At 46.5% G+C, this 17,369-nt stretch overlaps 1 protein-coding gene across 2 annotated transcripts in view; it reads left to right on the top strand.

The window, feature by feature from the left end:
* LOC126473503 (15-hydroxyprostaglandin dehydrogenase [NAD(+)]-like) overlaps positions 1–17,369 on the top strand; it is a 332,530-nt gene that overhangs the window by 126,866 nt on the left and 188,295 nt on the right. The window lies entirely within an intron of this gene.

The raw sequence follows: 17,369 nt of genomic DNA, 5'->3' as shown, positions 1-17,369 counted from the left end.
CTCCGCTGGGACCAGCCGCACAATCCTTGACTGCAGTGCCTCAGACCGCTCGGCTAATCCAGCGCGGCCTTCCTCACCTGCTCTCACCTCAAACTGCTACCGCTACTGCTGCTGTATGTATGTCACGATTCTATTAAATATACAGACACCGCCGATGCCACTTTAAAATTTGGTCACTTGTACTCTAGGCGAATTATCGTATGACACGATCCTTCTGGTCCTGTTTAGTTGTCACTGGATCATTAAGTCCTAAAAAAAACTTAGGCGCTGCTTGGCAAGTCACTACTTTACACCACCTACCATACAGGTAACCAAGAAAGTACCCAGTTCCAAAAATCACTACCAGCGTTTCCTGCTTCAGTGTGGAATAATTTCGTTCAGCCTTGTTCAACTGCCATGAAGTATACGCAAAAGATCGTACTGATTGACTCAAAATAATTCCTAGTGCAAAATCGCTCGAATCACAAGAGAGAATAAACGGTTTTTCGAAATCTGAACAGACCAAAGTAGGATTAGATGCCAACAAATCTTTTAACTCCTGGGACGTCGCCTCACACTCAGCTGGCCAATGAAACTTCACCCCTTTTGCGCAGAAATTGCGTGAGACGTCTTGAAATTTCTGAAAATTTTGTAACATGCCTATGATAAAAATTCGTGAGCCCCAGATAAGATTGCACCTTGGTGGTGTTGGAAAATTTCGAATGGCCTTATCTAGCTTTGGATTGGTAGAAATTCCACCGTGCCCCATAATGTGACCAAAGTACCGAACTTCTTACAATACGAAACGACATTGCTCTAAACTCAACGTTAGCGCGCTACGCATAGACGATCAAACAGTTTGTGCAACAGTTCCAGAATATCATTTTAACGCATGATTATGTCACCCAGGTACACCATGCACTGTTGTGGTTTTAATCAGCGCAACACACAATCCAACAAACGCTGTAATACTGCCGGCGGCTTTTAAGTTAAAAGACTTGCAGAGAAGTTGAAAGTATCCAGACGGCGTTGCAGTTTTTGGTCGGTTCTCTGGCGTCACTTCTAAATGGTGGTAGCCACTACGCAAATCCAGCGTTGCGAAGTACCGACACCGATCCTTGTTGTCCAATGTCTCTTTTACATTAGGCATAGGCTACGCAACTGTCAATGTTTTCTAGTTGCGGAACCAGTAGTCGCAACAGAAACAATATGCTTTGCCACCTTGTGGAAATTATTTGCTTACAAATACAATGGAAGCAGACCAGAGACTACAGCTGGGTTCTATGATGCCATCTCTAAGATTCTGATCTATAAATTCCTACATAATAGGTTGTAAATGCCTTGGAACTCGACACAATCATTATTAGATGGGTGCTTCACTTCTAGGATGAATTTGGTGCTGAACAAGTGGTGTTCGGCTAATGAACCCCACGGATTAAACAATTCCATGTACTCACTCAACAGTTTTTCCACTAATGCCGTATCCCATGCTTCAACATGTGCTACCTTACTCCTTAGTGCTGACCAGTCCACAGACTGGCAGTCAGGCAGCAGTAGCCGACCGAGACAGACGCAGAAACAGGGAAGTAGCCGCTTTTGTGACATTTACCAGTTCCTACCAAGGAGCGAATTTTTATTGTATCATCTGTGTGCTTTAATAGTTTAGTTTCTTGAGTTTCTGCGTGTAAATTTAATATCTAATAGCCACTGTTCTCGCGTTTTCGTTTGCGTCGGAAAGTAAACAAATTTTGTGACATATTACAAGTTCCTAATCAGGGGCGAATTATTTAGTTTCACCTGAGTGTATCGGTAGTTAGATTTTTGAATATCTGCGTATTACTAGACACAGTTCGTGCGTTATCGTCAGGGTCTACAGTAGAGTTACGCAGCACGTCCTGATAGTCCGCTTATCTCTATACAGGGCTATTACAAATGATTGAAGCGATTTCATAAATTCACTGTAGCTCCATTCATTGACATATGGTCACGACACACTACAGATACGTAGAAAAACTCATAAAGTTTTGTTCGGCTGAAGCCGCACTTCAGGTTTCTGCCGCCAGAGCGCTCGAGAGCGCAGTGAGACAAAATAGCGACAGGAGCCGAGAAAGCGTATGTCGTGCTTGAAATGCACTCACATCAGTCAGTCATAACAGTGCAACGACTCTTCAGGACGAAGTTCAACAAAGATCCACCAACTGCTAACTCCATTCGGCGATGGTATGCGAAGTTTAAAGCTTCTGGATGCCTCTGTAAGGGGAAATCAACGGGTCGGCCTGCAGTGAGCGAAGAAACGGTTGAACGCGTGCGGGCAAGTTTCACGCGTAGCCCGCGGAAGTCGACGAATAAAGCAAGCAGGGAGCTAAACCTACCACAGCTGACGGTTTGGAAAATCTTACGGAAAAGGCTAAAGCAGAAGCCTTACCGTTTACAATTGCTACAAGTCCTGACACCCGATGACAAAGTCAAACGCTTTGAATTTTCGGCGCGGTAGCAACAGCTCATGGAAGAGGATGCGTTCAGTGCGAAAATTGTTTTCAGTGATGAAGCAACATTTTTTCTTAATGGTGAAGTGAACAGACACAATGTGCGAATCTGGGCGGTAGAGAATCCTCACGCATTCGTGCAGCAAATTCGCAATTCACCAAAAGTTAACGTGTTTTGTGCAATCTCACAGTTTAAAGTTTACGGCCCCTTTTTCTTCTGCGAAAAAAACGTTACAGGACGCGTGTATCTGGACATGCTGGAAAATTGGCTCATGCCACAACTGGAGACCGACAGCGCCGACTTCATCTTTCAACAGGATGGTGCTCCACCGCACTTCCATCATGATGTTCGGCATTTCTTAAACAGGAGATTGGAAAACCGGTGGATCGGTCGTGGTGGAGATCATGATCAGCAATTCATGTCATGGCCTCCATGCTCTCCCGACTTAACCCCATACGATTTCTTTCTGTGGGGTTATGTGAAAGATTCAGTGTTTAAACCTCCTCTACCAAGAAACGTGCCAGAACTGCGAGTTCGCATCAACGATGCTTTCGAACTCATTGATGGGGACATGCTGCGCCGAGTGTGGGAGGAGCTTGATTATCGGCTTGATGTCTGCCGAATCACTAAAGGAGCACATATCGAACATTTGCGAATGCCTAAAAAAACTTTTTTTGTATGTGTGTGCAAAGCATTCTGAAAATATCTCAAATAATAAAGTTATTGTAGAGCTGTGAAATCGCTTCAATCATTTGTAATAACCCTGTAGTTTAGTTTTCCGCGGTCTTTAGTATGGACAGGGACATCGATTGTTGTGTGCGGATGCGAGCCGACTTGGTGACACACACAAGGGACCAAGCATTGCAAACTGTTTCTCGCCTCATATCTTTCGAACCCAAGAGATGGACCATCGCCGGCGGAACTGCTTCACGGCCGCCACCATCGCACACTGTTCCACCATGCTCAACATCCGGCGCCGAAGGAAGGCCGCAGCTATCGCTTTGCGCCGCGTGATATTGTCTTTTACAGGGTTGTTAGCGGCAGCAGACAGTGGGCGCGAGGCGAGATAGTCCGTCGACATGGGGCTTGCATGTATCCTCTTTCAGGTCCAGATTGCTTGCAGCGCCACCATCAAAATCAATGTCGCCTCTCTCATGCACACGATGATCTTTCAGTCGCTCTGTCCAGAGGACAGCGCGGCCACAGCAGCCGCCAGAGGGTGTCATCACAACACCGCGGGACGACCCCATGGAGACGGAGCCTTCGCCTCCTCCGCCTCGTCTCATCCTACCGATGGAGCTGGACCCGCCCACGCCACAGCAGCAGTCGCCGCCTTTTTCACCTGGTTCATGGCAGCAGGAGGTAGACGTCCACCCTTTTGTTCGTTTTCCGGGGGACGTTTTTGACAGAGCGCAGGCCGAATGGCGGGTTACGGCCGGTAGCTGGTCGTCCCCTTCAGCCACAGCTCCCGCTTGATCAGAGCGTCCACGCTCCGGCATCCCCCGTCGTGGTCGCACACGGGGGGAGGGGGTGGGGGAAGGAATGTTCTGACATAACCACAAGCGCAGGACCGAAAATGCGGAAGGCAAGAGCAGAAAAGGTGGTGAGGAAACGTCGGCCAATGGTGCGCTGAATTGGACCGCGCTGCGCTAAGAGCGGCATTTGGAAGAAGTGAATATAAACGCCGCTCCTGCTAACCTCGACCGCGCAGATCGGCAGCGCCTCGCGGACGTTAGATATCAGTGACGTGTGTCAGCTTGCCTGAACAGTTCACATATAGAGCACTCTAAATTATATTGCCTGTCGCCACTCATTTGCGATTACTGTTTGTAAATCTCCAAAGCCAAGTATTGTCATTTGCTGTATAGAAATAAAACTACTATTGTTATTTGTCTTAGTTGTTGTATAGGACTCCGAGAGCGCTGCATCCCGTAGACACCATAATAGCAACGAGTGGGGAAGACCCCACAATTGGCAGAGGATGACAGGGCGGTCTGTCAGTGTCGATTGGTCCCTCATGACCGATGGACGGGGAGGTCATTACTTCTTCAGTGCAATTAATACCAAAGTAATCAAAATATCCACGGGTATGCTGCCGGTCTATAGTGTCCAACGGGCACAATATTTCGGCGATCAAACATGTCGCCATCATCAGGTGAACTGACGGACTGAGCTCCTGTGAACGTGCCGGCACGGAGATCCGTACGCTATGGCTGCTCAGAGGGAACTGGGTTCGGTCGCGGCGGCGGCCGATTTAAATACCCTCCGCCCGCGGCGCGCTCCCTCCGCCGTCAGCGCCCAGGGCCACGGTCGCGCGGTGGACAGAGCCATCACACCGACGTCATCTCAGACGCCGTCGCAATCCGTCAGTTCACCTGATGATGGCGACATGTTTGATCGCCGAAATATTGTGCCCGTTCGACACTATAGACCGGCAGCATACCCGTGGATATTTTGATTATCAAATACGCCGGGAGAAACTCAAGAATCACAATACCAAAGTAACTAGACAGTAGATGTAATCCCGTATTTGAGCGTCCGGTCCACAACGTATGCGCTAGTTTTCCGAGAACCATGAACAAATATCAGAACGTGAGCCCACCCAGCGCACTTAGGAGGCTGCCAGTGTGAAATAAAAAATTACTTAAAATTAAATGGACACAGCGTCAGCGTTACAGAAGTGTTTTGTAAAGCTTGTCTCCTGGAACAAAGAGTGGCCAAAGAAAAAGTTTCCAAGAGGGAAGGAATTTTAGGATATAAGCCAACAACGTCCAGTCCAGTAGTGGAGGAAGAGTGACTCGGGTCGTAGGACAAGGCGGAGAAGGAAATCAGCAGTGATCTTCGCAAAGAAACTATCCTGCTAGTCTCCTCAACAGATTCAGAGAAACCACAGAAAACGTAAATCTTCAATAGAGAAACTTCTGAGTAAGGCAAAGTAGAGTTAGACACACTGAGCGAACTAAAAATTACGAGGGCTGTTCAATAAATAATGAAACAAATTTTCTCCCTGCCAGTTTCGGTTGAAAAAATGCGCAATTTGTTGTGGGACACCGTGGGATATTCCCGCTTCAGCCCCTAAAGCCTAATGAAGTTCCGGTTGGTGGAGGCGCTCTACGTAGCCTTCAAAATGGCGTCTGTAACGGAAGTGCGTACCAAGAAGAGAGCTGTCACTGAGTTTCTTTTGGCGGAAAACTAGAGCATCGAAGATATACGTACGCGCTTGCAGTATGCGTACAGAGACCTGTCAGTGAAGAAAAACACACTGAGTCGTTGGCGAGCCGTCTGTCATTATAGCAACAACGTAGCTCAAACGTAGGCCTATCCAATTTTCCTCTTGCTGGGCGGCCGCACACAGCTGGCCTTCTGCCGTGTTGGAACGTGCAGACACTTTCATCCGAGGGAATCGACAGATCACAGTCGAACACCTCGGTGCCCAACCGGACGTCTCTGCTGCCAGTGCAGGCCCACTCGTCCACCAGTTGCGGTACTCAAAGGTCCCTCGCCATCTAACAGAAGACCCTAGAGCAACGAAGAATCGTCTGTGCGCAATTGCTTGCAAGTTGCGAGGTTGATCGTGACCGTTTTTTTGTCGAAAATCGTCAAAGGCGATGAAACACGTGTTTATCACTACGAGCAAGAAAGCTAAAGTTAGAAGCCGTACCCTCACCCGATAAGGACATGGCGACGGTCTTCTGGTATTCTGATGTCCTCTTTTGTGGTGCAACGATCAACTTGAACCGTATCAGGAAACTGAAGTAACGACATCAGGCTTTTCGTCGCCACACAACTGCAAATGAACTCTATGAAAACGCATGGCCTTTCAAAAGCCTTCACACTCAAAAGGAGCTCAAAAAACTGTACAGCCCGGATCTTTCACCTTACGACTTCCGTCGGTTTGGTCCAATGAAGGATGCAGTCCACAGAAAGCAGTTTGTGGGTTATGGGGAGGTTATTTATGCACTAGGGTGGTGACGTGTGGGCATACATGCCCTACCAATGAGGCGGCGTGAAGCCGTAACGCTGAACGGCGATTATGCTGAAAAATACGATTTTGCATCCAAACAGTGAGGAATGATATGGTGTAGCAAATCCTGAATAAAACCAACCAGCTTTCAGAAAATAACGTCTTGCATTACTTATCGAACACCCATCGTACATATATCTCCTTAATTGAGAGATAATCAGTTTTGAGTGCCAGCCGTAAAAATAAATAAATTTTGATCTGAGGCAACTAAATGCGCTACGTATACAGATAAAAAAATGTTCGCAGTTAAATATGTTATATACTGTAGGTTGTTAAAAAATAGGGAAACATTACGGCTTAATTTTCAGAGAACAAGAAAGTCAAGTATTAATAGGGTAAGGCTCTCGAAAGAAATCAGTCAGTATCAGAGAATCTACACTACTGGTCATTAAAATTGCTACACCACGAAGATGACGGGCTACAAACGCGAAATTTAACCGACAGGAATAAGATGCTGTGACATGCAAATGATTAGCTTTTCAGACCATTCACACAAGGTTGGCGCCATTGGCGACACCTACAACGTGCCGACATGAGGAAAGTTTCCAACCGATTTCTCATACACAAACAGCAGTTGACAGGCGTTGCCTCGTGGAACGTTGTTGTGATGCCTCGGGTAAGGAGAAGAAATGCCTACCATCACGTTTCCGACTCTGATAAAGGTCGGATTGTAGCCTATCGCGATTGCGGTTTATCGTATCTCGACATTGCTACTCGCGTTGGTCGAGATCCAATGAGTGTTAGCAGAATATGGAATCGGTGGGTTCAGGAGGGTAATACGGAACGCCGTGCTGGATCCCAACGGCCTCGTATCACTAGCAGTCGAGATGACAGGCATCTTATCCGCATGGCTGTAACGGATCGTGCAGCCGCGTCTCTATCCCCGAGTCAACAGATGGGTACGTTTGCAAGTCAACAACCATCTGCACGAACAGTTCGACGTCGTTTGCAGCATCATGGACTATGAGATCGGAGACTATGGCTGCGGTTACCCGTGACGCTGCATCACAAACAGGAGCGCCCGCGATTGTGTACTCAACGACGAACCTCGGTGCACCAATGGCAAAACGTCACTTTTTAGGATGAATCCAGGTTCCGTTTACAACATCATGATGGTCGCATCCGTGTTTGGCGAAATCGCGGTGAACGCACATTGGAAGCGTGTATTCGTCATCGCCACACTGGCATATCACCCGGCGTGATGATATGGGATGCCATTGGTAACACGTCTCGGTCACCTCTTGTTCGCTTTGACGGCGCTTTGAACAGTGGACGTTACATTTCAGATGTGTTACGACCAGTGGCTCTACCCTTCATTCGATCCCTGCGAAATCCTACATTTCAGCAGGATAATGCACAACCGCATGTTGCAGGTCCTGTACGGACCTTTGGGTTCAAATGGCTCTGAGCACTATGGGACTTAACATCTTAGGTCATCAGTCCCCTAGAACTTAGATCTACTTAAACCTAACTAACCTAAGGGCATCATACACATCCATGCCCGAGGCAGGATTCGAACCTGCGACCGTAGCGGTCACGCGGTTCCGGACTGCAGCGCCTAGAACCGCACGGCCACCACGGCCGGCTGTACGGGCCTTTCTGGATACAGAAAATGTTCGACTGCTGCCCTAGCCAGCACATTCTCTAGATCTCTCACCAATTGAAAACGTCTGGTCAATGGTGCCCGAGCAACTGTCTCGTCACAATACGCCAGTCACTACTCTTGATAAACTGTGGTATCGTGTTGAAGCTGCATGGGCAGCTGTACCTGTACACGCTATCCAAGCTCTGTTTGACTCAATGCCCAGGCGTATCAAGGCCGTTATTACGACCAGAGGTAGTTGTTCTGGGTACTGATTTCTCGGGATCTATGCACCCAAATGGCGTGAAAATGTAATCACGTGTCAGTTCTAGTATAATATATTTGTCCAATGAATACCCGTTTATCATCTGCATTTCTTGGTCGTGTAGCAATTTTAATGGCCAGTAGTGTATTGATTGTGATCTAGCTCTCTTCGAATTTTGTAATGTAAATCAAAATGGAAATGTAAACCTGGCGGAATGGTCATCCATCGTACTTATAAAATGCCAAGTTTATTGACTGTCAGATAAGAGCCAATTAATTTTCTCATTGATGAATGTCAGGAATAGTTTAATAGTTTGTGAGTCACAAAAAAATTCCCCCGTTTCACGGGGCTGGATAGCGTTCGTGCTCATTTTGTGTGGTAACTGGGGAGTAGAGAGCATTTTCCTTTTCCGTTTTTAATTTAATTTTTTTTCACTCCTTTCTATAGACCACAGAACTGCATCGCGCTCGGCGCAAGTCACTCGTTGATTCACGGATAGTCAAAAGTTGTCAGTTCATATAAAAGAGAGAGAGAGAGTTACTCATTTTCAACAAAATAAGGAACTGCTGGATTATCTTACCCCGAGGTAAAAGTTTTGACCTGTAACGACCAGTGAGAATCCTAGGCGCCAGAGTTTGATTTAGTTTCGTCATGCTTTAAGACATAATGACGCACTCTGGTTTCATCTTTCGGTGTTACCGGCACCGCAGTAGCGAGCGGTATTTGAGACATTTGTCTTGATATGGAAGCATTCGACCAACAACCTTCAGTGTAGTGGTGAGACCGCAAAGAGCATTCAAGTTTTATGTGACTGAGGTCCATGGTATCATTCGAGTTAGATAAAATCGTGTCTACATACGAACTTCATGCGCAGAATATTGGATCTTTGTTCTCTTTCTCAGTTTCTTTAGAACACATGGCGATCGGAAGGCGTCTCTGTGCTATAGGCGAGATGGCGTAAGATGATCCGGCTTTCAATTGCGAAACGGCTCCTGCTGTAGGTATAAACAATAGCTGTCTACAGAGCTGTAGCAACACCCAGGCTGTACCATAGATGCGCTTACAAAATCGTGATACGTTATTGGTCGAGTTAATCCAGCGAAGCTAACACGCCCTGCTCGCTTCTACCGTCGGGGATCCACTTAACGCCGACTCAGCTAGAGGCACCTGTAAATTCAGGTGACTTACACAATACAACGTTTTCAGTCCGTCTGCGACGTTGTCTTTATAATTATGAGATATGCAGTTCGCAAGGAATGTTCGATATTCCGTATTATATGTTTATTCATAGCCACCACGACTGAAGAGCCAAAGAAAGTGGTACACCTGCCTAATATTGTGCAGGGCCCCCGCAACACGACGTGGCATGAACTCGATTAATGATTGAAGTAGTACTTGAGGGAACTGACACCATGAATCCTGCAGGACTGTCCATAAATCATTAAGAGTATGTAGATGGAGATCTCTTCTCAACAGCAGAGCACGTTGCAAGGGGTCCTAGATATGCTCAATAATGTTTATGTGTGGGGGGTTTGGTGGCCAGAGGAAGTGTTTAAACTCAGAGTAGTGTTCCTGGAGCCACGCCTTAGGAATTCTAGACTTGTGGGGTGTCGCATTGTTCTGTTGGAATTGGTCAAGTCCTTAAAAATGCACAATGGACATGGATGGATGCCGGTGATAAGACAGTATGTTTACGTAAATGTCACCTGTCACAGTCGTCTCTACACGCATCAGGGGTCTCATATCACTCAAACTGCACACGCCCCACACCATTACAGAACCTCCACCCTCCTGAACAGTCCCCTGCTGACATGCAGGGTCCATGGATTCATGAGGTTGTCTCCATACCCGTACACGTCCATTTGCTCGATATAATTTGAAACGAGACTCGTCCGATAAAGCAACATGTTTCCAGCCACCAACAGTCCAATGTCGGTATTGACGGGCCGAGGCGAGGCGTAAAGCTTTGGGTCGTGCAGTCATCGATCATGCTTCGTTGAATGGTTCGCACGCTGACACTTTATGATGGCCCAGCATTGAAATCTTCAGAAATTTGCAGAAGAGTTGTACTTCGGTCACGTTGAACGATTATCTTCAGTCGTCGTTAGTCCCGTTCTTGCAGATATTTATTCGGCCACAGAGATGTCGGAAATTTGATGTTTTACCGGATTCCTAATATTCACCGTACACTAGTGAAAAATGGTCGTACGGGAAGATCTCCACTTCATCGCTACCTCGGAGTTGATGTGTCCCATCTCTCCTGCTGCGACTATAGCACAACGTTCGAACTCACTTAAATCTTGATGAGCTGTCATTGTACCATCAGTAACCGATGTAACAACTTCGCCAGACACTTGTTGTCTTATTTAGCGATGCAGACAGCATCGCCGTATTCTATCTGTTTTCATATCTCTGTATTGGAATACACATGCCAATAACAATTTCTTTAGCGTTTCAGTGTATAATCTGCTTCTAAGCTACAGGGAGGACAAAGATACGGAAAGACCATAAAAGCAACTCGTTACCATGCCTAATAATGCGTAGGAAAGCAGTTGGCATTCACATTCCAGACGCCTTGGAATTGATAAATAAAGGTCCTGTATCGTTTTCAAAGGAAACTCGTATCACACTGCCATCAAAATAGAGACAAGTCCAGGTAATGATGATGGACGAGGATAGCGATTACGCACCCTTCTCTGCAAACTAGATCACAAACGTTAAATAACACAGATGCGTGGTGACTGTGTTCGCCATGGGGGATGCGACATTTCATACCCCTGCTCGCAAAACCAGTCGTGGACGATGCAAGTTGTGTGAATGGGGCTCTGTCGCCTTGGAACGCAGAGTCAACACTGGGGAACAAACATGCCACTACACTACTGGCCATTAAAATTGCTACACCAAGAAGAAATGCCGATGATAAACGGGTATTCATCGGACAAATATATTATACTAGAACTGACATGTGATTACATTTTCACGCAATTTGGGTGCATAAATCCTGAGAAATCAGTAGCCAGAACAACCACCTCTGGCCGTAATAACGGTCTTGATACGCCTGGGCATTGAGTCAAACACAGCTTGGATGGCGTATACAGGTACAACTGCCCATCCAGCTTCAACACGATACCACATTTCGTCAAGAGTAGTGACTGGCATATTGTGACGAGACAGTTGCTCGGCCACCATTGACCAGACGTTTTAAATTGGTGAGGGATCTGGTGAACGTGCTGGCCAGGGCAGCAGTCGAACATTTTTTGTATCCAGAAAGGTCCGTACAGGACCTGCAACATGCGTTCGTGCATTATCCTGCTGAAAAATAGGGTTTCGCAGGGATCGAATGAAGGGTACAGCCACGGGTCGTAACACATCTCAAATGTAACGTCCACTGTTCAAAGCGCCGTCAAAGCGAACAAGAGGTCAAGTCCCGTCAATGCGAACAAGAGGTGACCGAGACGTGTAACCAATGGCATCCCATACCATGACGCCAGAATGGCGATGACGAATAAATGGTTCAAATGGCTCTGAGCACTATGGGACTCAACTGTTGTGGTCATAAGTCCCCTAGAACGTAGAACTACTTAAACCTAACTAACCTAAGGACATCACACACATCCATGCCCGAGGCAGGATTCGAACCTGCGACCGTAGCGGTCGCACGGTTCCGGACTGCGCGCCTAGAACCGCGAGACCACCGCGGCCGGCGATGACGAATACACGCTTCCAATGTGCGTTCACAGCGATGTCGCCAAACACGGATGCGACCATCATGATGCTGCAAACAGAACCTGGCGTCATCCGAAAAAATGACGTTTTGCCATTCGTGGACCCAGCTTCGTCGTTGAGTACACCATCGAAGGCGCTCCTGTGTGTGATGCAGCATCAAGAGTAAACGCAGCCATGGTCTCCGAGCTGATGGTCCATGCTACAGCAAACGTAGTCGAACTGTTCGTGCAGATGGTTGTTGTCTTGCAAACGTACCCATCTGTTGAGTCAGGAATCGAGACGTGGCTGCACGATCCGTTACAGCCATGCGGATAAGATGTCTGTCATCTCGACTGCTAGTGATACGAGGCTGTTGGGATCGAGCACGGCGTTCCGTATTACCCTCCTGAACCCACCGATTCCATATTCTGCTAACAGTTATGGATGTCGACCAACGCGAGCAGCAATGTCGCGATACGATAAACCGCAATCGCGATAGGCTAGAATCCGAACTTTATCAAAGTCGGAAACGTGATGGTAGGCATTTCTCCTCCTTACACGAGGCATCACAACAACGTTTCACCAGGCAACGCCGGTCAACTGCTGTTCGTGTATGAGAAATTGGTTGGAAACTTTCCTCATGTCAACACGATGTAGGTGTCTCCACCGGCGCCAACATTGTGAGAATGGTCTGAAAAGCTAATCATTTGCATATCACAGCATCTTCTTCCTGTCGGTTAAATTTCGCGTCTGTAGCAAGTCATCTTCGTGTTGTAGCAATTTTAATGGCCAGTAGTGTGTTTGATTGTCCAGAACGGCCGAAAAGATCAAATGATCCTTGACAGTATACGACCTAGCAGAGCATCAGTGGGGCCAATGGAACTGCACGATATGGCTGCCCAAATCATCAGCCATTCCCCGCCAAGTTTCACTCTTGGGACGTAAGCTCGGTCGGGAGGGGGAATATTTGGAACGAGACTCGTCCGACCAAATTACTTTCTTCCATTGCTCTATAGACTAGGTTTTGTGGTTTTCCTGTTACAAGCATTTGCCTGACTGGTGAGTTGATATGGAATTCCAGCTTGCCGTGCGACTCCCTGCTCGTGGAGCTCCGTTTGTGTTGGTGCCGATAGGATTCGCGAGTGAGATATTCAGTTCTACAGACCTTGGGGCTTTCGACCTCCTATTTTTCGTCACAACCGTCTTCAACGACCGTCTGTCAGGATCACTCAGCACACGCTTTCGCCCGCATTGTGACTTCACAGCTACATCTGCATATAACATGGATACTCTGCAAATCACATTTAAGTGCCTGGCAAAGGGTTCATAGAACCACCTTCACAATTCTCTATTATTCCAATCTCGTATAGCGCGCGGAAAGAATGAACACCTATATCTTTTCGTACGAGCTCCGATTTCCCTTATTTTATCGTGGTGATCCTTCCTCCCTATGTAGGTCGGTGTCAACAAAATATTTTCGCATTCGGAGGAGAAAGTTGGTGATTGGAATTTCGTGAGTAAATTCCGTCGCAACGAAAAACGCATTTCTTTTAACGATTTCCAGCCCAAATCCTGTATCATTTCTGTGACACTCTCTCCCATATTTCGGGATAATACAAAACGGGCTGCCTTTCTTTGAACTTTTTCGATGTAGTCTGTCAGTCCTCTCTGGTAAGGGTCCCACACCGCACAGCAGTATTCTAAAAGAGGACGGACAAGCGTGTTGCAGGCAGTCTCCTTAGTAGGTCAGTTACATTTTCTACGTGTCCTGCCAATAAAACGCAGTATTTGGTTAACCTTCCCCACAACATTTTCTGTGTGTTCCTTCCAATTTAAGTTGTTCGTAGTTGTAATACCTGAGTATTTCGTTGAATTTACGGCTTTTAGATTAGACTGATTTATCGTGTAACCGAAGTTTAACGAGTTCCTTTTAGCACTCATGTGGATGACCTCACACTTTTCGTTATTCAGGTTCAAAAAAATGGTTCAAATGGCTCTGAGCACTATGGGACTCAACTGCTGAGGTCATTAGTCCCCTAGAACTTAGAACAAGTTAAACCTAACTAGCCTAAGGACATCACAAACATCCGTGCCCGAGGCAGGATTCGAACCTGCGACCGTAGCGGTCTTGCGGTTCCAGACTGCAGCGCCTTTAACCGCATGGCCACTTCGGCCGGCTATTCAGGTTCAATTGCCATTTTTCATACCGTTCAGATATTTTTTCTAAATCGTTTTGCAGTTCCTGTATCTACATTCTTCCTGTGTTCAGCCTGCTCCCTTTGTGACTGAAGGCCTTCTTGTGTTTTCCCGAGACCCTCTAACCTAAAAAACCACCCAGTCCTCTCCACACAGCCCCTGATAACCGTGTAGCCGCCCCCTGCGTATAGTGGACGCCTGACCTATTCAGCAGAACTGTCTGAGCCTCTGATTCATACCCTCCACTCGGCTCTCTACCAGAGGTCCACAATCAGCCCTGTCGACTATGCTGCAAATGGTCAGCTCTGCTTTCATCTTGCAAGCAAGACTGGCAGCCATTACCACTTCTATTAGCCACTAGAAACCAGAGAGAACCTTTTCTGATCCAAAGTGACACACATCATTGGTACCGACGTGAGCAACCACCTACAGTTGCCTGCACCCTGTGCTCTTCGTGGCATCCGAAAGGACCCTTCCCACATCTGGAATGACTCCACCCAGTATGCACACGGAGTGCACATTGGTTTTCTTACCCTTCTTGTCAGCCAAGTTCCTAAGGGGTCCCATAACGCACCTAACGTTGGAGCTCCCAACTGCCAATAATCCCACTTTCTTCAGTTGCCTGGATCTTGCAGGCTGAGTGGTTTCCACTGAAACAGGACAGGCGACAGCATCTGGCTCAGCGACAGTGTCAGCCACAGACAGCACCTGGAACCTGTTTGTCAGACAAATCGGTAGGGCCTCACGTGCGGCCGCCTCGGAATTCTTTCGCCGCCTGCTTCGTCCCGGGGCGACCTCCCACTCGACCACAGGTGAGGGGTCAGCCTCAGTGCGAGCAGTAACTGGGCTGGCCACCAGTGAGGACCAATTGGAGGACTCTGAAGCGCTGGTCGTCCGTTGGATCCCCACGACCGGCCCACAACAGTGGTGCCCTTCCACTACAGCGTCAAGCTGTGTAACCGAAGCCATCACAGCCTGAAGCTTAGAGCGAAGTGTCATCAACTTGGCGCGCATTCGCACACTACATAGGTGACGATCATGATCAAATACAACATTGCAACCTGAACGCTTATCCACCATCTGCATTTATGCCACAGCATGAATTCCTCGCAGTGTTTCCATGCTTTTTCCAGCCACTATATACTGATATTTGACCCGACTCACAAGTCCCTTATCTTACACATTTTTCCTCCAAGTACCATTTTACGAGGCATGTTCGCCCCCGTGTTTGATTCTTTCGACTTGGTTTCAAGGGAAACGCGTTTCCTACACTTACCTTTCTACGTTGCACATGCATACCCTAGTAGAAATTATTCTTTTGTAACAAATTTTCGGTAATACAGATAAGCTGACGCTGACGCAGTTCTCCGAAATATTCTGCAGCTCAGACGAAGTAAATGCGTTCACCACACAAGTTCTATGTTTTCAAGCTCTGGTAACAACCGAAAAAAAATTTGTCCACGACGCAAAAATATTTGAGCGTCTTAGTCAATGTAATCAAAATATTTTCCTATTTATGTCACACATTTTGACACTCGAAAACTCACTCATCAAAACTTGTAGTGTAGTTTCCGTTGACACAGAATCATGAAATTTGGCAGGAAGCGATGTTTCACAATAAGTAAAGTACAGTAAAGTAAACAGAATGAGATTTTCACTCTGCAGCGGAGTGTGCGCTGATATGAAACTTCCTGGCAGATTAAAACTGTGTGCCCGACCGAGTCTCGAACTCGGGACCTTTGCCTTTCGCAGGCAAGTGCTCTACCAACTGAGTTACCGAAGCATGACTCACGCCCAGTACTCACAGCTTCACTTCTGCCAGTACCTCGTCTCCTACCTTCCAAACATTACAGAGGCTCTCCTGCGAACCTTGCAGAACTAGCACTCTTGAAAGAAAGGATATTGCGGAGACATGGCTTAGCCACAGCCTGGGGGATGTTTCCAGAATGAGATTTTCACTCTGCAGCGGAGTGTGCGCTGATATGAAACTTCCTGGCAGATTAAAACTGTGTGCCCGACCGAGTAGTAAGCAAAGTAATGTAAAAAAAATGTGAACAATTATTAAATTGTAACAATATCACATAAAAATATATTTTTGCCATTAGAACACACATTGCATTATCTTCCTTCTTTTCGTACGTCCAGGGTAGTGTGAGGAACTCCAATCGAGATTATGATATGGTCTTCTGTTTCCCAGGACCGATATCGTGGAAGTATCTCATCAAAAACAGGCAAAAATGGTTTAGAATCCCGATTCCCAAGATGGATGACTATATATGGAGGACTATATATTGCATGGAACCGTCAGTGTGCATGTCCTACTCGCACTAGGATACCTTTCTCCTCTGCTGTTGTGGGTGTGGACATCATTTTTCTTCTCAAGTTGTGATGGAATAGCTAATACATGTACCGCGACGGTGCAGTTAAAGTGCCAAGCTCGCTGAACACGACACAAGAAGCCCAGATGACCACTACTCTTACTGCTCGCTTTTGTGCCATCAATACTTTCTTTTTAAGTGATGAGTTACACTAGGAAGTGATTCCATAAGATATTATTGAATGGAAATATGCACTGTATATCAGGCGACTGATTCGTTTGCTTCCAAGATAAGCAATTGTACGAAAGGCAAAGGTAGCTGAACTTATCTATCTGAGAAGCTCGGTAATACGCTTTTTTTTCAGCTCAAGCTTATATCATTATGTACACCCAAGAATTTGAGTCAACCTAGCCTGATTAGTGAGTGTTTTTTTATGTCCTACATCAACTGTTGGTATAACTCTATTTGTTCTATAGTTTGTTTCCTTAAGAATTTTAGGGAATGTCCATTTTGACGGAATCACTTAATAACTTTTTGACAAACATTATTAACAATTACTTGTTGCTTTCTTTCTGATGGGATTTATTATAACTCTGGTTCGTCAGCAAAAAGTACCAGTTCTGCTTGATGAATTTCAAGTGGAAGATCATTCACATACATAAGGATTAGGAGTGGACCCAAAATTGAACCCTGTGGGACTCCCTTTGTAATTTCTCTCCACTTATTAAGATTTTCTCAACTTCCAGCGTTGTTTGAACAATTTTTTGCACACATTATTCATTGTTACACTCTATGATGGTCACTTGAAATAGG

The sequence above is a fragment of the Schistocerca serialis genome, chromosome 4 (genome assembly GCF_023864345.2).
Source record: "Schistocerca serialis cubense isolate TAMUIC-IGC-003099 chromosome 4, iqSchSeri2.2, whole genome shotgun sequence".
Taxonomy (NCBI): domain Eukaryota; kingdom Metazoa; phylum Arthropoda; class Insecta; order Orthoptera; family Acrididae; genus Schistocerca; species Schistocerca serialis.
Note: the sequence above shows the minus strand (reverse complement) of the source record. Positions and strands in the feature narration are given on the sequence as shown.